The sequence below is a fragment of the Malaclemys terrapin genome, chromosome 6 (assembly GCF_027887155.1).
Source record: "Malaclemys terrapin pileata isolate rMalTer1 chromosome 6, rMalTer1.hap1, whole genome shotgun sequence".
Lineage (NCBI taxonomy): Eukaryota > Metazoa > Chordata > Testudines > Emydidae > Malaclemys > Malaclemys terrapin.
Genome location: NC_071510.1, coordinates 81093776 through 81115325, shown reverse-complemented (window position 1 = coordinate 81115325; position 21550 = coordinate 81093776). Strand labels below are relative to the sequence as shown.

General features: G+C 41.9%; 1 long non-coding RNA gene across 2 annotated transcripts in view; it reads right to left on the bottom strand.

The window, feature by feature from the left end:
* The window catches only part of LOC128839521 (uncharacterized), a 36471-nt gene that overhangs the window by 6728 nt on the left and 8193 nt on the right, over positions 1-21550 (bottom strand). The window contains exons 2-3 of one of the 2 annotated variants that reach the window (XR_008445466.1): positions 15442-15530; positions 911-967 (exon numbers count right to left, since the gene is read on the bottom strand). This is a non-coding gene — a long non-coding RNA (uncharacterized LOC128839521). The remainder of the gene's footprint in view (positions 1-910; positions 968-15441; positions 15531-21550) is intronic. The other variant, XR_008445465.1, reaches the window with a different exon arrangement.

Below are 21550 nucleotides of genomic sequence, written 5' to 3'. Positions count from 1 at the left end.
TGTTTAGGAGTTGTGTGGATCACAGTAGTACCTAGATTTTGGATTTAGGTGCCTAAATCTGAGATTTAAACACCTAAATCCCTTTCTGGCTCTGTGCCCTGGTGCTTTTCATTGTATTTTCACTTAGGCCCCAATCCATCAAAGCACGAATGCACTTGCTTATGTTTAAGCACACGAGTAGTCCCATTTGCTTCAATAGGGCCATTCACATGCTTGAAGTGCTTTGTTGGATTGGGGCCTTAAACAATGGTGGGATTCTGCACCCTAAAAGATCAAATTCTCCCAATTATTTTACAACCTGCCTCTAATTTTACCCCCACAATCCATTGTAAATACAGGAAGTTGTTGGGATATTATTTAGACTATTAGCTATCTGACCACACCTGCAAGTCTGCAGTTAGATATCTAAAAGTCTATGAGTTTTTTTAGTGCAGGTGAATGTGGGTGCAAAATTAGGAGGTCATTTTTTGTAAATGTAACCCTTTTTCAGTCAAGTGTTAATATGAGGGATAGAAAAACAAATTAAAGTAAATAAGAATCTCCTCAAATCTTTGCCTGAAGCACAGACAATGAAACTTAGCTCTTACATAGTACTTTTCACCAGTAGATTGCAAAGCACTTTGTAAAGGAGGTAAGCAAATACCACTGATGGTCTGAGGTTTAAAAAAAACAAAAACAAAAACTTCAGTTAACTTTTTGCAATAGTCTTCATTCTTCAGCATGTTTACTTTTAGATGAGGTCAGAAGTACAACTTCTATGAGTAAAGCTATTCTATTTGTGTAGTATTTCTGACTCATCAAAAACCAGAAAGCCTTTGAAATCTCATGAGAAAGTCTGTTCTCAAAACATTTCAAGAGTATTTTTTTAAAGCAGTGGTTTGCATAAATATGCACAGATCTGTATACTTACCAGAACTGAACTGGACACACAACTCAGGAGGTTCATCTGCCACTGTCATACAGATCCCTGCAAAATTTAAGCATAAGAGCCAATTTTTTGCACATAAAATGGTCTCGATTATGTCCCACATGAGGACATGTAAGGGAGTAAGGCCCCCAACCCAATCCCCCTGCATGGTGAAAGAGGATCTACCAGATCTTGGGTTGGGCATCAGGAGGGAGACAGAAAGAGCAGTATGTGCAATACTCCCACCCAGAGAAGCCAGGGAATAAATAGAGCTATGATTCTTTCCTGCTATGGACTCAGCAGCAGAGCAGGGGAGTATACTTATCTGGCCATGGGTTGATGCAGCTTACTGCCCCATGCAGAAAAAACAAAAAAACCTACCTCTCTATAATAATGGACTCAAACTGCTCAGTCTATTGATACTAACAAAGAGAAGGTTAAAGAATGGACTTGAGTATAGTCTATAACTATCTACATGGGGAACAAATATTTAATAATGGGCACTTCAATCCAGCAGAGAAAGGTGAACATGAGCCAATGGCTGGAAGTTGAAGGTAAATCAATGCAGACTGTAAATAAGGGATACATTTTTAATGGTGAGAGTAATTAACCATTGGAACAATTTACCAATGGCCATGGTGGATTCTCCACCAATGACAATTTTTAAATAAAGATTAGATTTTTTTAAAAAAATATATTCTTTAGGAATTATTTTGTATAAGTTCTAGGTTTATACAGGAACTCAGACTTGATGACCACAGATGTCCCTTCTGACCTCGGAATCTAGGAAATAGGTCTCAAATGGGGTCTCACTGAGACATACAGTAGTTCCTTTCCAGACTTGTTCCTGGGGCAGCTTCTTATTTAAGGCCTCAAATAGTTACACATAGAAAAGGCAATTTGTGCTGGCAATTTGGCAATTATGTATGCAGTTCCTATTCTGGTGAGCACCTGAAGGGTTTTGGAGCATGCATTCACACATAAAATTTTTTTTTGGGGGGGGGGGGGGGGAGGACATCATAGGCCAGTTGAAATTTGTACATTAGTATTCAAAATGTCTTTCATCAAACTTCCAACAGAAATTTAAGAATCCTTGTGGCATCTTAAAGATTAACAGATTTATTTGAGCATAAGCTTTTGTGGGTAAAAACCTCAAGAAGTGAGGTTTTTACCCACAAAAGCTTATGCTCCCAATACTTCTGTTAGTCTTAAAGGTGCCACAGGACCCTCTGTTGCTTCTTAAGAATCCTTGTAACTGGAGATTTTCCTTACCAGCTTTCAAGCCCCTTCCTCTCCTAAAATTGAAAATTCTGGCATGTAGGAAATTAGGGAAAGAGTTCAAATCCTTAACCCCAACATGCAGCCAGAGTAACTGTTCTCTATAAATCTTTCTGGGAATCAGGAATCATCTCATCCCCTTGGACTGTGGTGCAGCAGCAAAACCACTTTGTGGCAACTACTACAGAATCTGGATTTCAACAGTCCCTACACAGTGGTATGCTCCCTTCTGCAATAGAGACTAGCCAGTGGGTCCATGTATTTACATATCCAATAACCTCACCCACTCCGGGCCCTCCACCCAAAATTTCATCTAGAGTAGGGTGCATGGAGACCAGGCAGATGAGAACTCTATGGTATACAGAGACCATGGACCTCCACTGTGGGGTCCCAAGAGTTTGCATCTTTAGTAAAGTGCAATTGCACTGACTCAGTTGGGTCAGTGTAATGTCTCTAATTTGTCATCAGATACAGAAGAAACTAACATACAGACATCACCCAAGAGAGTCAAACATAAATATCCAATATTAATCTCTCAGAGGCTACCCTCCATCTTCATCAGAACCAGATCTACCCAATTAACTTCCTGTGTGTGCCACTACCCATTCTAAAACTACTGCCATTGGGAATTTATGGCTGCAGAGGAAGTAGTGGGATTACAGCCCTTAGTTGCCTAAATACCGTTTTGAGGATCTAGGCCTAACTCCCATTGAAGTCAATAGAAGTTACTCACCTAAATGCCTTTGAGGATCTGAGCCTTAAGCCTGGTCTACACTAGAAAATTAGGTTGATTTAACTACATTGCTTGGGAATGTGAAAAATCCATACTCCAGAGTAGTGTTGTTAAGTTGGCCCAAGTCCTCATGTAGACAGTGCTATGTTGATTGGCGGTAGCTAAGTTACTGGAAGTATTCTTCACTCAGGGAGGTGTATTACCTATGTTGACAAGATAATGCCTCCCAGCAGCATAGGTAGTGTCTATACTGAAGTGCTACAATGGTGTAGCTGTACCACATAGCATTTTAAGTGTAGACAAGCCTTTATCCATATGGAAGTGTAACACCACTAAAATCACCAGTTTTCTTGGCACCGATTTTTCCAAAAGGCTGCATTTATTTACAAATGCTTGGAATTCAACTTCATCAGTCTGCAAACATTAACTGAATCCTCATGCTGTGTATTTGGTTGTTCAAGACACTGTCCATTGCTTTTATAGTATTGGGGGTTTTGTTTTTAAACATTTCCATTGTGAGGAATCCTCCTTAAATGCTTGAAAATAAAAAGACTTCTTTCTTTGAAAAAGTCAAGTCAATGCTATTAAACCCTTGAGTCAGATCTGCTGTAGTGAAATTCTGTGAAAGTTTCCCCATACAGCTCTGCCAATGAACTTTAATCCTGAACTGCAACAGTCTGTTAATTCTGAGTTTCTCTTGAGCAGAAACTGCCTGTTGTGCCAAATTGTATGATGTTTTTTTGATGTAGAGAAATGTCTGCAGGAGAACAGTATGAGACCAGATTTATCTGTCCAAATCAGGGTTTGAACCTAGGACTCCAAGTGCACCATATATCCTGTCCTCCTAAAATGGCAATTTATAACATTTCTTCTACATAATTTAGCCTCCTAGCTTCATATTCCAAACTCATTTTAAATTTAACCACAACACTCCTTTATGATCACATTTTAAATATTATACAATGTAAAATCTGATATATCCAGAACTTGATCATGATGGTTACAATAGTAGAATACTAGCCTGGGGAATAGGGGAAAGAAGCAATGTCACTTTCCCAAGCTCTGCCTATCAACCCATCTCTTTGCACCTGAGATATCACAAGACAATAAAATAGGATACTAATCAAACTACTCATGATCTCTTGTTAACTACACTCCCTCCCTTCCTGTGTGCTTTAATTTGCAGAGAAATGGTTATCAATGATATTTGAATTATCACAATGAGGCTTTCACCACAGTGAAAAGAGCAGGGGCAGTTCACACAGCCTGAAACAATAGTTCTGAGATATCTATTGACTCAGGCAGACATAACTGTACCAGCATACTCTTGGTTAACAATTGTAAAGGTCTCTTTGCAACCATAAGCACTAGAGACTTTTTTTTTTTTAAGTGAAAACTTTCTCATTTTTGTTTCCAAATAAGAGTGCCAGCTGTTGTGAGCTGGTCTGATGTGACTTGTGGCTAAAGCAAACACTACTTTATGAAATTGAATGTTTGTGTCATGTAGTGATCATGTGTCTCCTAACCCTACTTCATGCACCTTTTGAAAGACAAGAGTACTACAGTGAAGCAATAGTTTTTAATAGCGGGTGCTGACTATGAGCATGCAACTCACCAGTCAGCACATGACAGGTTCTCCTCCTTCAGCACTCCCTACTGACAGCCATTTCAGCACTGCTGTGGTCTGCTGCTTCTTGCAACTCAGCCTTCAGACCAGATCACAAAGTCTCACCTCTTTTGGGATACCAAAAGCCCAACTAATAATAGTTTGTCAACTTCACACTGGACCTTTGGTCTGAGTCCACACTCACTAGTCCTTACCCCTGTATCAAGGTGAAGTTTCAGTAGTCCTTACCTCTTTTTGGGGGGAAAGGGGTGGGGTCTGCTCCATCTTTCTCTCTGAGCTGGTAGGTAAACTCAAGGTCTCACTCTCCACTGGGTTCCAGTTCGGGTACCCTTGTATTAGGCTGTGAAGGGCTGACTACACAATCACCTGGCTGATTCCCTGGGCCACTTCCTACCTCACCCTATCTTGGGTTTTTGCCTCAGCCTCTTCCCATACTCCTAGAAATCAGTTCTGTTCTCTAGCTAAGCCTCTTCCACTGGCTCACTGCAGAGCTTCTTTGCAGTTTCTGCTAGGCAGCCGGTTCTGCTGGAGGGAAGTTTTTGCCATTGTCCTCACAGGACAGTCACTAACCTAGCAGAAATCTTTCTACTCTCTACAGGCCCTCCACCCGTATGAAGAGTTCTCGGCAGACACTTCCTGACACTGTGTTCAGTTCCCAGTTGCAGATGTACCTTTCTTTAGGGAGGTTCTGCTTGCCAGCACCATAGCTCAGCTCCCTGACACCCATCAGGTGTCTGCCATTGCATGAGAACCAAAATCTATTCGCCTTCCTGATCAGGCCCTAACTGACCCAGATTCAGCCATTTTATGTCCACCCTCCAGGCTTGATACCCACGGCAGGTGTGGGTGCAATCAGCCTTGGCCTGCTAAAGGTTCTCATTAAACTCTTCAGGCTCACTGTGGGATTGGTACATCCTATCTCACTGACCAAAGTCACACATGATATTTGGTGAAGAAATGGTTCCTAACTGTAATTTAAAATATGATCTATTCCTCTCTCTCCCTAGAATCTGTATTTAAAGTCAGAAGGGACCAATTATCTCAATCTCATGTGGTACATAAAATCTCATGAAGAGGTTGCAAGAGCTCATTGCTGTCAGAATCCAGTTCCAGCCCTCTTTTAATCTCAAACCTGAAATCATAGAAAATTAGGGTTGGAAGAGACCTCAGGAGGTCATCTAGTCCAACCCCCTGCTCAAAGCAGGACCACCTCCAACTGAATTCAATCTGGATTCAACACCTATCTCTAGTAGTTTTTTGATGCAATGTCTGAGTTCAGAATAGAACCTCATGTTGTCTGTCTGCCTGAATGCTATTTACCCCACTGCCACCCCTCCCCCCCATTTTACATCATGTTTAGGTTTTATTTTTCCCTCCATTTATGTCAAGGGGACAGTTGGAGGATGTGAAGAGAGATTTAGAAGCAACCAACCCATTTACAACATTAAGAAACAGTCACTGGCCCATAGAACATAAAAAGAAGAAATAATGAAGCAATGAAATTATTTCACTTCAGTGCAGAAGTGTGGCTGGAATTATTTCTTTGTATTTCACTCCAGCTCATCTATTATTCCATACATTTTATTTAGTAGGTCAAATTTTATTACCGGTATATAATAAAATTAATTGGCTCCTACCTGCTGTTAGGAATATTATTGCACAATGTTTTGGTTATGTAGTCTTCTCTGTTCACAACTAAAAGATACTATAATATTAGTGAGCATAAAATGGCATGTGTGGTTACAATGAAACACATACTTCAAGTTTGCTATGAAGCAAAGACCAGTACCTTCAGCAACTGAAAATAGTAGTCATCTAAGCATAGAGGCTTCACTGTCATTTTGTCTTTTCCCCCCACTCCGTCTCTCAGCTCTTCTACCTCTTGTTCTTGTCTTATTCCTAGAGAATAAATTATTTGGTGCATAGAGTATCTTTATTATGTGTATACAGTGCCTAGTACAATAGGCCCTGATCTCTGGCTAGGGCTTCTAGGTACTTCTGCAATCCAAATAACAATTACATACAAAAAATATGTTAAAAGAACATGATTATGGTTTCAAAGTCAATCATTCAAAAGTTAGGCAATCCCAACATTAAGATTGCCTATGTAACCTTAATTAGGCCTCTTTAATTACATGACAACATATTATTTTTCTACTGGACCTCAGGCTCATTCAGGGCACAAGATGGCTGGTTTCACCCCAGCCACATTTTCCATTTTGCAGCTACACTTGTGCTCTCTGGCCCATCTTGTCTCTGACCTCCATCTATTCCTTACCTTTCTATATACCAGTCAAAAAGCTTCCTTCATCTTCTGGCTCCTAGCGATAAGCATTGACAGCACAGGAGAGATAGTCTCCTTGTTCTCAGTTCCTGTGCCTGGTGGTGGGAGGAGCAATTTCAGAAAAAATGTCCCATTCAACCAGGAGCTGGAGCATGCTCAGTTCAGAGAGAGAATTTACCTGCCAAACAAGCCTGTGAAGAGTATTTTCAAACTGTAATTATTGGATGGATTTTCATGAAGAATGTGCCTTTGCTGTCCCAACATGAAGGTAACCCTTCCTACCAAATTTCAAGTTTGTGCTGCAAAACATGAGGAACTAGAGTATCTCAATAAAACGGTTACAAGGATTATTTTAAACATAGGTGAGACAACTTATTTCTCCTTTCCTTATTCTCAGAAATGGTTTAACCCTTTTTTTGCTGCAACTTCCTTCTCCTCCCACTGATAATTTGCATAGTCAATTGCTTGACCATCCTTTAGTTCATTCTGAAATATACTCAAGAAACCAAATAACCAATGTCAGTCTGGTTTAAAATATGGTATAGGAAACAGGTTCTATACTATACAAGAGTCTGAAAAGCAGTCATGTTACATTCACTTTATGCAGAAGGGGTATTACACATTTCAGCTGGTATTATTTATTATCATGATTTTACGAGTTTAACCTCTTTTTATATGTTACTAAAATCCAACCCATCAGTTTGTTCCAGTTCTCTAACTTGTTATTCTGTTCCTTTCTTATCTTTGTTTTGGATACTAGCATTCCAGGTATTGGTCTGTGAAAGTACTTCCCTAGCTTGTACTAAGACATAGGAAACTTGTCAAAATCAAGATACATTCATTCTAGCTGCTTGTGCCAAATGCTTACTTCAGTAAATGCAAGGTGTTATGGATACTTAGAATAAAGTGAACAGGATAATGATATAGGCCAGTTTAGACTATACTGTTTCACTGTTACAATATTTGTGCTTAATGCATAGATTTTATAGTGTGGATAATGCATATTAATACAATATATGTTTATATGCTAGCCAGTATATATTAGTCAACTCCCCAAAAATGTGTGTGTATACATGTGTATATATAAGTTATAGACATTATACCTAGACACCCTACAGCAACTGAGAAAACATTAACTAAATAAAAAGTCTCAAGAACATAACATCACTCCTTGCTTTTAGATGATATAGAAATCGCCCCAAGATTATGTGGATAGGTCTTTCGTTGCACCTTAAAGTTTGCTAAGCACTAGTTCTGTCAGATCATCTAAAGAAGCAGGTTCCCGAGGCCTCCCTGAGGAATATCTGGTGCCAGTCTCAGAGAACTTCATCCCCAAAAGAGTCAACAACAGTGATCCAGTGGAAGCAATCTCTCAGGTAACTGGATCCTACCACTCAGGGATTTGTAGATGGTAGCCAGAACTTTGAACCATACAGCCAGCGAAGAGCATAGAATACTTATGTTCTGACCTTTATCCATCAAGAGATATGATCTGTAGTGCTCTAAGACACATTAACATATTAGTATTGTGTGTGTTCCAATTGTCTGCTTAAATGAACTGTTAATATTATAGGCCTGGCTGCTCTCTTAGAGCCCTTTTACATCACTGTAATTTCACTAACTTCAATGAGTTACTCCTGATTTGTAAGAAGAGAATCAAATGGCATGTCATTCTGCTGACTTGAAAACACCAATCAGTAAACAGAAGACATCCTTATTCTACTGAAGTGTTAAATAAAGGCTCACTCTTTATAAGAGACCATGTGAACTCTCTGCTGCTTTTCCTAATATGCTAAAGCAGTTTTATACTCCAAATCCAAGTGCCTTGTAGTAAACTAGCCTTGAAATGATAAAAGCATGAAACACTGCAGTGGAGACCACAGCTAAGAAGAACTGTTGCAGCTGACAGATCTGCTGCAAATGGGGAAAAGACCCCCCTCCAAAAAAAGTCAGATTATGCCACAGCTATCTGGCAACAGGAAAACATGGGATCCAATCTGAACACAAGTCTGCAACCCATGGGAGAAATCCTCAGCTGTTAGATATCAGCAGACTACCAGTGATTCTAGATATGGTCACTGCATATTAGCAGAGTTCAAACGAGACACTTTCAGAGTAGAGCTGAGCAAATACTTGATTTTTTGTTTCGGTCACCAAACTGAATGAAAAAAAAATTGTTTTGTTTCTAACTGAAATTGATTTTATCCCAGTTTTTCCTCAACAAAAACAAAACAAAAATAGTTTGGATCATACTAAACATTTCAGACACTCTAACACTGCATTTTGCAGTGAATGTACTATTTGACTGAAAAATTTCAGAGGCTTAATCCACTCCTGTAGATGCTCTGCTCTGCCTATCAGCAATATTTATATCTCATCTGGAATGCCCGGTTGAAAAGGAACCCTGGCAGCTCCAGCCAGCACTGCTGAACAGGCTGCTAAAAGTCTGGTCGGCACTGCAGCAGGGCTAAGGCAGGCTCCCTTGGCTCCCGGAAGTGGCCGGCATGTCCGGCCCCTTGGTGCAGGAGCAGGGTGTGCACGAGGGCTCTGCACACTGCCCCTGCCCCAAGTTCGGGCTCCACAGCTCCCATTGGCCGGAAACAGCAGCCAATGGGAGCTGCAGGGGTGGTGCATGCAGACATGGGCAGTGCGCAGAGCCCCTGGCCCCTCCACTTAGGAGACAGACATACCAGCTACTTCCAGAGCCCGCACCCCACACCTCCTTCTGAACCCAACCATCTGCTCCAGCCCTGTCTCCCCACCCGCACCAAAACTCCCTTCCAGATCCTGCAACTCTCATCCCTTCCTACACCCCAACACCCTGCCCCATCCCTAAGCTCTCTCCTGCATCCCAAACCCCTCATTCCTGGCCCCATCCCAGAGCACGCACCCCCAGCCGGAGCCCTGACCCCCCTCTTGCACTCCGGCCCCCTGCCCCATCCCTGAGTCCCCTCCTGCAGTCTGAACCCCTCAGCCCCAGCTCAGAGCCCCCCTTATATTCCAAACCTCTCATGCCCAGCCCCACACCATAGCTGCACCCCTCGCCACAGCACTCACCCCCTCCTGCACCCCAGCCTCCTGCCCCAGCCTGGTGAAAATGAGTGAGGGTGGGGGAGAGCTAGTGATGGAGGGAGGGGGATGGAGTGAGCAGGAGGCAGAGCCTCAGAGAAGGGGCAGGACAGGGGCGGGGCAAGGGTGTTTGGTTTTGTGCAATTAGAAAGTTGGCAACCCCAAAGGCACTTCATGCATGGAAAAAGCATAGACACATTTATGGGAGAAGTTACATTGGCAATCTTCTCAGAAGTCATGAATCAACACATCTGCTGGCTATCCTGCCCACTCTCCTCCCCAGCCAACATAACCATTTATGGGCCTGTGCTGGCGCTAGCTTAGGAGAGGTTAAAATTGCCTTCTATTATTGCAGTCACACCGCTGTGGATTTTCTGCCACTGGACATCTGAGCCCAAGGTTATGCCTGCAGAACCGAATGTTATCCTGCTCACAGTGAGAAGAAAACTGTGAAGTTTGTCATCCCTCAAATACATGTGTTTTTTTAACTTAATTCACCTTATCTAATGGGATGTTTTTAATTTTCTCTACTAAAAGAAATAGTTGTGTTACAGGTTCCCAAAGACTCCCATATGCATTGGGGAAGCAACACATTCAGAATCCCAGGGGTTTGGTTTTAAGGTCCTAGTACCCGAAGGTTTGAATACAGTTCTCGATGGCAAGTTAAGCCAAACTTTTTATTGGTTTTGAAAGGAACCTTTAGATAGATGTAACTTAAGCATCATATTTTATTAAACCTGGACCTTTTACTGCTGTTAACTCTTGGCAGAAGGGATACGTGTGTGAATTGCCACTGGTATTCAGCCACATGCTAAACCCACATCTAAAACCAAGTTGCTTTAAAATTAAAAATGGCTATGCTGAAAATATATTCTATAGTCAATTAAAAATAAAAACCATCTTCTAAGTGATATTTTACAATACATTTTATACGAGCAACACCACAAAATGTTTTGATGTCTTATAGAAATGAACTATGACATATTAGCATGAAATGCATTATTATTCTTTGTCTCATTGCCCATTTTAGGAATGTTCGCCCAATTATTTTTCTCCTCCCTCAGTTAAACTCTAAAGCATCAGCATCCTTTTTGTTTCAAGTAGTGATTTACGAAGACATGAAAACTTTCCTCTGTAGCCATTTAACAATAAGAAAACCACAAATCTCAACCATCACAATACTCCACTCTTCAGACTCTCAGCTAGGCTGACAGTGGTAATGGAAATAAAACATGATTTCTGAAATCTGTCAGTCTGATTTTTAAATAGTAATTTATATGCTGTGGTTCTGACTTCTATTTTCATTTACATATTTAATAAAGACATTAATCATAACAAGACTAAAGCATGCTTATGGGTTGCTTTTTGCAATTAAAGAAAGTTAAACATATGAAGTGGAGATAAATGTGATAATGCGATTCAACAACTTTAAATTGATTGCATTTAGCTTCATTTCACTGTTAAGCATTGCATATAAAATTGGGGTGGATAATGGTGTCACCATTATCAGTGATAACAGCTAGGCAAATACAAGAACAAAAAGTTATCCTTGAATATTTTCTCAGATTCTTAAACTAATTTGATCCTTGCTCTTTTGTGTTTGCTGTCTGTGAATTTTCTAGCAAAAAGGTTTACTGGTAGAAATGGCAGTTGAAAGAGCACATTTTAAAATGAATATTGGAGAAAATTCACAGAAAGGGAATTCTGAATTTGTGAATTCAAGTATTAGAACCAGAAAGCTGTTCATGAGTTCCAGTCTTCCAATCATGGCAGCGAAACATACCATATGATATATGAATCCAATCAGAACTATCTAACACAGTTCAAATTCCAATTTTTTTAAACAAAATTTTATTTGCAAATAATCTCTATATACTATATAACAGAGTTATTCACAGAGATTAATCTGCAGGAATTTTGTAACAATTAATACATTTGAGGAAAACCATACACAGGCAGACAATTCACAAACAGAAAAGAGAAATTAAATTAAACAAGTTATTCCAACAGCAATGATAGTAGTGCATATAAGATCACCATTTTAGCTTGGGGCTTATTTACACTACATAATTATGTTGACTTAAGTGGACATACAGGCACCACAGTAATTAAAGTGGTGATTCACATCCACACTATGCTCCTTCTGTTGGTGGCGTGCGACCTCAACAGGAGTGCTTCCATCATCTGAAGTAGGGCACTGAGAGCTGGAGCCCCCCTGCTCTGGGACTGATAGCCCGAGCTGTCAGCCAGGTGTGAGGCTCACAGATGTCTCCCCAGTCTTGGCACTGACAGCCTGAGCTGTCAGCTGGATGTGGGGATCACAGCTGACAGTCAATGGGTGATGTAAACAATGCAGTGTCTACATGGACACTATGTCACCCTAACTACATCGACCTACGCGCTATACCTCTCATGGAAGTGGAGTTATTAGGTCGATGTAGTGGGTGACTTACATCAGCAGGAACAGCATTGTAGTGTAGACACTTACATAAGCTGCTTTAACTCAACCTAACTCTATAGTATAAACCAGGCCTAAGTGCATGAGTTGGTACCCCTTGTAGATTGGGAAAGTTGAGAAAGAGGAACAGAGATGTTGCATAGCATTAACTGACTGAAGAGGTGTTAATGTGCCACTTCACCTTGAATGGTGTCTTAGAATGTGTGTTAACTACTTATGCTGAACAATCTGTTACATCTTGTATTTAGCTGTGACATTCTAAGGCCTGGTCTACACTCAAAAGTTAGGTCAACCCAGCTATATTGCTGAGGGTACATCTACACTACAGGGGGGAGTCGATTTAAGATACGCAAATTCAGCTACGTGAATAGCGTAGCTGAATTCGACGTATCGCAGCCGACTTACCCCGCTGTGAGGACGGCGGCAAAATCGACTTCTGCGGCTTTCTGTCGGCGGCGCTTACTCCCACCTCCGCTGGTGGAGTAAGAGCGCCAATTCGGGGATCGATTGTCGCGTCCCGACGGGACATGATAAATCGATCCCCGAGAGGTCGATTTCTACCCGCCGATTCAGGCGGGTAGTGTAGACCTAGCCTCAGGGGTGTGAAATATCCACACCCTTGAGTGACATAGTTAAGCCAACCTAACCCCCAGTGCAGACAGCTCTGGTTAATGGAACAATTCTTCCACCAATCTAGCTGATGGAAGAATTCTTCCATCAACCTAGCTACTACCTCCTGGGAGGTGGATTACCTACAGCAACGGGAGGGATTCTTCCATTGATGTATGCAGTATCTATACTGAAGCACTACAGTGGTGCTGCTGTTGCTTTTCAAGTGTAGACAAGCCCTGAGTATCTTTCCCAGATCTGAAGAAGAGCTCTGACTAGCTCAAAAGCTTGTCTCTTTCACCAACAGAAGTTGGTCCAATAAAAGATATTACCGTACCCACCTTGTCGCTATAGTGCAATATGGCATAGAGTTCAAAACCACATTTTGTAGACACAAAGAACAATTTCTGGCTGAGAGAAAGTTAGCACAGCTCCAATCAGGTCAGTTTTGCTGTCAGTTCATCTGGCAGAACCATTTTGCATTACCAAGCTTGTTTCATTTGCAGGAAAGCAGAGGATGGATGCTCATATCAAGGGGTGACACTGGATGAGGGATCTCCACAAATTTCTTAAGTATTTGACAGCTATAGTTGGGTGGCAAGGACACACAGGCATATAGGAAACCAAAAGGGTAGAAAGAACAGGAGTACTTGTGGCACCTTAGAGACTAACAAATTTAACTAACAAAGTCTCTAAGTGGGTTGTAGCCCACGAAAGCTTATGCTCTAATAAATTTGTTAGTCTCTAAGGTGCCACAAGTACTGCTGTTCTTTTTAAGGTGCAACAAGTACTCCTGTTCTTTTTGCGGATACAAACTAACACGGCTGCTACTCTGAAACCTGTCAAAAGGATAGAGACAGCATTGAAAACAACAGCTACAACAGTAGCCATTACAAAGTCAATATTATGTATAAAATGGTAACTGAGAGGCAAAAGTCTTCTCACCTCACATTTAGAATAGGAAATAAGTAAAGGTGGGCTCTCTCTGAGCTGTGGCGCAAACGTAGTTTCTTTTAAATGGTAACCACTGGTGTTTGGAGGGTTGTTTTTTTTTTTTTTTTTTTTTTGGAGAGGCTGGGGGAAAGCTGGGGTTAAAAATTGTAAAATCCCTTAAACTTGAAGGATTGGCAGCTGCAATGTTTTCATTATTTAACCAGAGCAGTTTAATGGAGAAGCACCACATGTATGTTTTGAGTGGTTAGCTGCAAATCAATTCTTCCTACAGCATTATGTGCTCATCCCATTTTTTATCACTGCACATTTTAAGTCTGTCTCTTTTCAGAGTAGACTGTAGCTTTACTCTGAGGCCAACTATAAAGCTGATCACTTTGCTCTATTTATAGTCATTGTGTTAGTTTCCTTTGCATTGTATGGCCCTTCAAGTAATAAGGAATTTTTTTGTGGTACTTTAAAAGTTACAGTCATATGATTCAGGTTACTTAGCCTTTTTATTTGCCTTAAAGATCACCAAGTTTATAGCTACATTACTGGTACTAGGTTTTAAAAGTTACTTGAAAATCCATAGCAGGCACCCAAAACTCGCTCCAGTTTCTCTTTTTCTGTAAGGGTGAACATCTTAGGGTACATCTGCACTGCAATAAAAAAAACCCTGGCACTGAGTTTCAGAGTCCAGGTCAATTGGCTTGGGCTACAAGACTAAAAATAGAAATATAGACATTCTGGCTCAGACTGAAGCCTGAACTCTGAGACACATCCCCATTACAGGGTTTTGGATCCCAGGCTCCAGCCCGAGTCTGAACATCTACACTGCTATTTTTAGTCCTTCAGCCCAAGACCTGTGAGCACAAGTCAGGTAACCTGCACCAGCTATGGGTCTTTTATTGCAGTGTAGATGTACCCTAAATGGTCTGTGTTTCTGTTATAGATACTTGCTCTATAGATGTGTGTGGTGTTTATCATAAAGCCTTTCAAAACTTCTGTAAGTTTTGGTGGCTATGTTACTGATTTCTCTGCTTCATCCTAGTAGCTCATTAAGGGCCTGATCCAAAGACAAGTGAAGTCAGTGGAAATGTTCCTGTTAACTTGGGTAATCTTTGGAGCAGATCCAAAATATATTTTGCATTCTTAAATTACCAAGCTTCCTGTGCTTAAGTAAATTTTAGGTTTTCCCACTACTTATTCAAATACTATGTATATATATATATATTCTTGGCCAGCATAAACATAATGATCATTCTAATCCTTTTAGTATATGAGCACATATATTATTTCTAACTATCAAATACAGTTTAATAAAAAGTTAGTTATGTTTCGTTATGCAAATATCGTATTATCATCCTTTAGGACCAATTTAAGAGCTTCCTAATAAATTAGGGATGGCTACTGCTTTCATTTAACTTGTGTGAAAAAAATCTGTCCCCCACCCCAGCATAATTATATACATTCATATAGCTAGATTCACATATAGTATGGTATATCCTGACCTCTTTCTTTTTTACTCTATACAGGCACTCACCTTACTAATATCCACACAGGTTGACGAGCCACGCTTGCCACAATGAGTTGGCAGAAATCAATCAGCATCTCCCAGTGTAGTCCCAAAACCTGTTAACAGAGTGGATCGATAGAAGAACCTAACCAAACTTGTGCATTCTCTTTGCTAATTCTCCTAAATTCACCTTCTTCCCATTATTTTTATTCTTATTACAATATTATCTATATGGTGACCATATTTCCCTATGCTGATAAAATAACTCATATTCAAGCAAGTTCAGTGACAATCAGTCAGAATTATGCAGTAGAAACATTCAAATGAACATCAAGTTGAATGAGGCCGTGTTAAAAAGAAATACTGCATTATTGAAGTCTTTTTATTTACCTTCTTATCTTTTCAAGGCTTTAGGGTTCACATGGGTAGAAGTGGCACACACATGGAGAGGTGACACACACCTCTCTCACATGGGGGGGGGGGTGACTGACTGACCCTCCCCTCCCTTCCCCGCTTGGTGCTCTCCACCCTCCATGCCTGGCTGGGGCCCTGGGATGGACCGGCCTCTCCTCGTACCTGGCCAGAGAGGTGGCTCAGCAGGGGAGGCTGCCTAGGGGACAGCCCCGCACTCCCTGGGGGCAGGACAGAGGGCGGTGGGGGAGGGGGAAGGTGAAGAGGGTGCTAAGTCCCTGCCCGGGAGCCTGCTGTGGAGCATGCAGGGTTGGAGTGCGAACAGGCTGGAAATGGTTCCCACCCACCACTCCAGAGCTTAGCTGAAGGGTGGAGAGGCTTTCCCATGCCAGTGCTGTGCGGGGCTTTGGCACACACAGGGCTTCGCTCCTCCTGGCCAGCGTCCTGGGCCAGAGGGTCTTGAGCTTTCCTGGGGCACCAGCCCAACCAGAGGCAGTGGGGGAAGGAAGGAGCCTCGTGGGCAGGCTGTTGGTGAGCTCAGCATTCACACCAGGGGCTGGTTCTTCACACAGCACTGGGAGCAGGACGCACTCCACCTTGGGGGATATGGAGGAGAAGCGGAGCTGGTGCGGGGGTGAAGGGGAAAAGCAGGCGAGAGGACAGTGAAAGAGGAGCACATAAAGGGCCACTGGGTTGGCAGCAGAGAAGACATATAACCAGCCGCTGACTGGTACCTGCCTGCAATCACCAATCACAGCAGCGCGCAGCCAGTGCAGTCTGGAAATGGGACGTGGGGGCAGAGCCCTACTGGCTGAGAGCTGGCACACAGCGTGGGCTGCACTGATGGACCAACAGGCCGGCCCCATGCACTGTAGCTTTGCTCTGCCACCAGCCTTGCACCCTCACCCCCATCGTCAGTCACTGGACCCCAGCACTCACCACTGGTGGGCAGGCGGCTGGCGAGCAGGGATCTGGCCAGCAGCAGGACCCACCAGTACAGATGGAGGGGACAGAAAATATGGGACCATTTTCCCATTTTTAAGAAAAAATCAGGACACCTGGAGGAGGGCTTAAATATGGGACTGTCCCTTTAAAAACAGGATGTCTGGTCAACCTAATTATCTAGAATCCCCCACCCAAAATCAAGCTTCCATTATACTAGGCACTGTACAAACACAGTAAATAACAGTCCTGAACAGCTTACAATCTGAATAAAGGTAGTATTTTTATTACCATTTAACAGACAAGGAACGGAGGCACAAAGCAGTAAGGGCCAAATTCATAAAAGGACTTAGGTACTGCAAGGGTCAACACTGAAATGCCTAGGTGCTTAGAAAATTACTGCAATTCATGTAGCCTAGGTTCCCTATATGAAGTATGGGGAATGCTGTAAGAGACCCTGGGACAATTCCCCTCTATTATAGGATGTTCTGATGTTGGTTTTTCTCAATCTCTCCTATTGAAGCTGTTCCACTATGGGTAAATGATTGAAGTCATAGGAGCAGAGGGACTGGATCCTGGGTCTCTCACCTTCTAGGGGAGGTATGTTACCCAACAGACTATAGATTCATTTTTATGCTACCCATCTCCCAAGGACTAGTTAAGCATTTATGCAAAGTGGAACAGCTTCACCAGGAGAGATTGAGAAAGCCTCACATCAGAATATCCCACAGAGCACTTGCCTTGAGAGGTAGGATACCCATGTCCAAATCCCTTCTCCCTATCAAGTGGGAATGGTGGGATGGGGAAATTGAACCAGCCTCTCCCACGTTCCAGGCAAGTGCATTAACTATCTGGCCACAAGATGGGGAGCAGCAGCATCTCTTCCTCCTCCACGGCTTCTTTAGAAAAAATCCCCAGCTCAGGTGCCTGATTCCAGGAGAGGGTTCATAGCTGTGCATCACATGCAAGGATAGGTGCCACATTGCAAGCCTAGACATAGGTGCCTAACTTCATGAGAGAAGTGGGGCTTAGAACACGTCCCTCTCATCACCACCTTCAGTTGGGTAGTTTAAGTTGCTTCCCGCCTAGCATGCTGGTTTTTCTGAACCCTATTTTTAGGCAGCTGTCTCTCTCTATTCATTGTATCGGGTGCCTGGGAACCTAACCTGGCTTTGTGAATTCCCATGATTTTATAGGCACTAAAAATGCTGAGCATTTCAATGCCCAACTCCCTTTGTGAGTCTGTCCCTAATTGCTGGACTTAGGCATCTAAAATTACAGTAAGGCATCTAAGGCTTGGTCTACACTAAACCCCCAAATCGAACTAAGGTACGCAACTTCAGGTACGTGAATAACGTAGTTGAAGTCGACATACCTTAGTTCGAACTTACCCCCGTCCAGACCCGGCAGGCTGGCTCCCCCGTCGACTCCGCGTACTCCTCGCGGCGAGCAGGATTACCGGAGTCGACGGGGAGCACTTCTGAGTTCGATTTATCGCGTCCAGACTAGACGCGATAAATCGAACCCAGAAGTTCGATTGCCTGCCGCCGAACCAGCGCGGTAAGTATAGACAAGCCCTAAGTCTCTTTGTGAATCTGGCCCTAAGTGATTTGCGCAAGGTCCACAGAGGAAGTTTGTAGCAGAGTCAAAAACTGAACCCAATTCTCCTGAGTCCCAGTCTAGTGCCTAAGCCACAAGGTCATCCTTCCTTCTCTTCCGTTGTTTAACAAACTTCTCTCAGGCTAATAAGATTTGCACATGTTCTGTAGGAAATGGAGATAACTGAAAGAGACGTGCTCCCAGCTTTGACATTTAAAATTAATCTATTCAATTAGAAGGAAATGGAATATTTCAAGATGGATATGTAAGGTATCTTTGTCATTAGCAACTATTATTTTGTGACCGAGTTACGTAGATTTTATGTGCTTATTTACTATTTTATTAGCAATGCATGTTTATCCTAGGAAATCCCACGGTACTATACCAACCTTAAGAAAAAGACATTCAATATCAACAAACCATTGAATTTCTACTTTTTTTCAGTGTTTCCTGAGTATAAACCTCACTCAACTGAAAATCCACATTCATAAAAATATGTTTTTTTTTAGACACTTATGTATAGACCATCTATTCTGTCCTGCACAAAAGGCTTACAGGAAAGTCGTTGGTAAATAATTAGGTTTATGATGTATGCATTAAGCCTCCTGGAAGGTATGCTTTAGCCAAACACAAATTATGGAGCTTAATATACAGGTGAATGGGTGAAAGGTTATGGACTGTGATATACAGGTTAAAGTAAATGATCTAATGACCCCTTCAGGCCTTAAACTCTGAATTTTCCTTCTTTTTTCATCTTTTCCATAAGTGATAGCCTATGGTACAGGTGTATCAAGTTCAATGAAGTTTTCAGAAGTGAATGGAAGTTGAAATGTTGTGTATAACCTCATAGAACAACAGAATATTCCTATCTCCAGCCTTTGTGCTACATTAGGCAGTGAGTAAGCAAGAATTGAGCTAGTACTCTACCATTTACCCCAGCATCTGTCCACTTCCCACCTACCTGCTTTGGGGAGCAAGTATGCAAGTACCCCAAATGCACATGAATCCAAGGTCTGGGTAACCTGATAGGTATTATAATGGGGTTCCTTATACCCTCTCACTCATCTATGTGGTATTGGTCTTTCATCACTCTGAAGGATATACATCTAGCGTAATGTTTATCCATTCTTCTTCTTGTACTGTAATCTTCATATTCATGGATGCCTTGAGGTGTTACTTGGAGTCTGCTGTTCATTTAGTCACCTATCATTGTGTTGTTGGAAACCTCAGATGACTTCTCCTCCTTGTCCTTGTCACAAACTAGATGTTTTTTCCAGACCTGTGTACAAGCAATGGCTCTTTCCATCGCTGCATTGAGGACCTCCTTCACACAGGTCTCCCCAAAGAGTCAGCGAATAGGCAGATGCTCAGACTAATGTATTGAGTTTCATGTATAAAAATTAGATTTGGAGAAGCAAACTCACAGTCAGACTGGTCACATGGTCATAGGTATGACTACCTAGACATGAGAGAGACAGGATAGGGGTGGTAATATCTTTTATTGGACCAACTTTTGTTGGTAGAAGGCACAAGCCTTTGAGCTGCACAGACCTCTTTTTCAGTTCTGGGGAACAAAGAACAGTGTCATGATGTTCAATTAAAAAAAAAAAAACAGCAGGTACATTTTCCTATGTTAACACTGTAGTCTAAAATAATGGTAATGAAAAAAACAGGCATACTCTATTTGTCTCTTTCAACTTCCATTAATTTCTCCTCTGAACTGCCTTTTATGTTTCACCATATGTTTTTTCTATTTAAGAAAAAGAAAGGAAATAAACCTTTTCTATTACATCAAACAAAATTCTTAAATGGAATAGAATACTGGAAAATAGGGGTAGGAGGGGAGAGGGAAAGGGGAGGACAGAGAGAGGGTTCCTGACATTTTCTTCCTTGAGACAAAGTTAAACTGAACATGCATTTAATTTTATATTAGTGTCTTTCTGTTAGAATGGGCTCCTTATCTCAGAGACAGCATATATGCATCATGTTGCTTAAGATGACATAGTAACTATAATGTTGTCATTGAGCTGACAAGTAAATTGTCTGAAGAAATACACAAAAATGGTGGGGGTGTCATTTAAGGTTATCTGCAGTAGTCTGAACTCCCAAATGTTTCTTGTCATTTTTTTTTTCATCCAGGATGTTTTTAGTGAAAATGCTTAGGTTAGAATAGATCACATAAAATTGCTTTTGTCAGTATGAAAATATGCAAAATATATTTTTGCGCAAAGCAGAAAAGGATACTAATGAATTAAACAGCTTTCTTCAAAATAATAACAACAATCTTGCTATACTAATGCCAGCCTGTATATTAAGGAAACCATGTATATATCAAGCAGAGTGCCCCAAGGGTTAGTCCTGGGGCTGGTTTTGTTCAATATCTTGGGGTAGGATACAGAGGGACCAAGACAAATTAGAAGATTGGGCCAAAATAAATCTGATGAGATTCAACAAGGACAAGTGCAGAGTCCTGCACTTAGGACGGAAGAATCTCATACACTGCTACAGACTAGGGACCGAGTGGCTAGGCAGCAGTTCTGCAGAAAAGGACCTAGGGGTTACAGTGGACAAGAAGCTGGATATGAGTTGCCAAGAAGGCTAACAGCATTTTGGGCTGTATAAGTAGGGGCATTGCCAGCAGATTGAGGAACTATTCGGCATCGGTGAGGCCTCATCTGGAGTACTGTGTCCAGTTTTGGGCCCCACACTACAAGAAGGATGTAGAAAAATTGGAAAGAGTCCAGCGGAGGGCAACAAAAATGATTAGGGGTGCTGGAGCACATGATTTATGAGGAGAGGCTGAGGGAACTGGGTTTGTTTAGTCTGCAGAAGGGAAGAATGAGGGGGGATTTGCTAGCTGCTTTCAACTACCTGAAAGGGGGTTCCAAAGAGGATGGATCTAGACTGTTCTCAGTGGTACCAGATGACAGAACAAGGAATAATGGTCTCAAGTTGCAGTGGGGGAGGTTTAGGTTGGATATTAGGAAACACTATTTCACTAGGACAGTGGTGAAATACTGGAATGAGTTACCTAAGGAGATGGTGGAATCTCCTTCCTTAGAGGTTTTTAAGGTCAGAATTGACAAACCCCTGGCTGGGATGATTTAGTTGGGGATTGGTCCTGTTTTGAGCAGGGCATTGGACTAGATGACCTCCTGAGGTCCCTTCCAACCTGATATTCTAT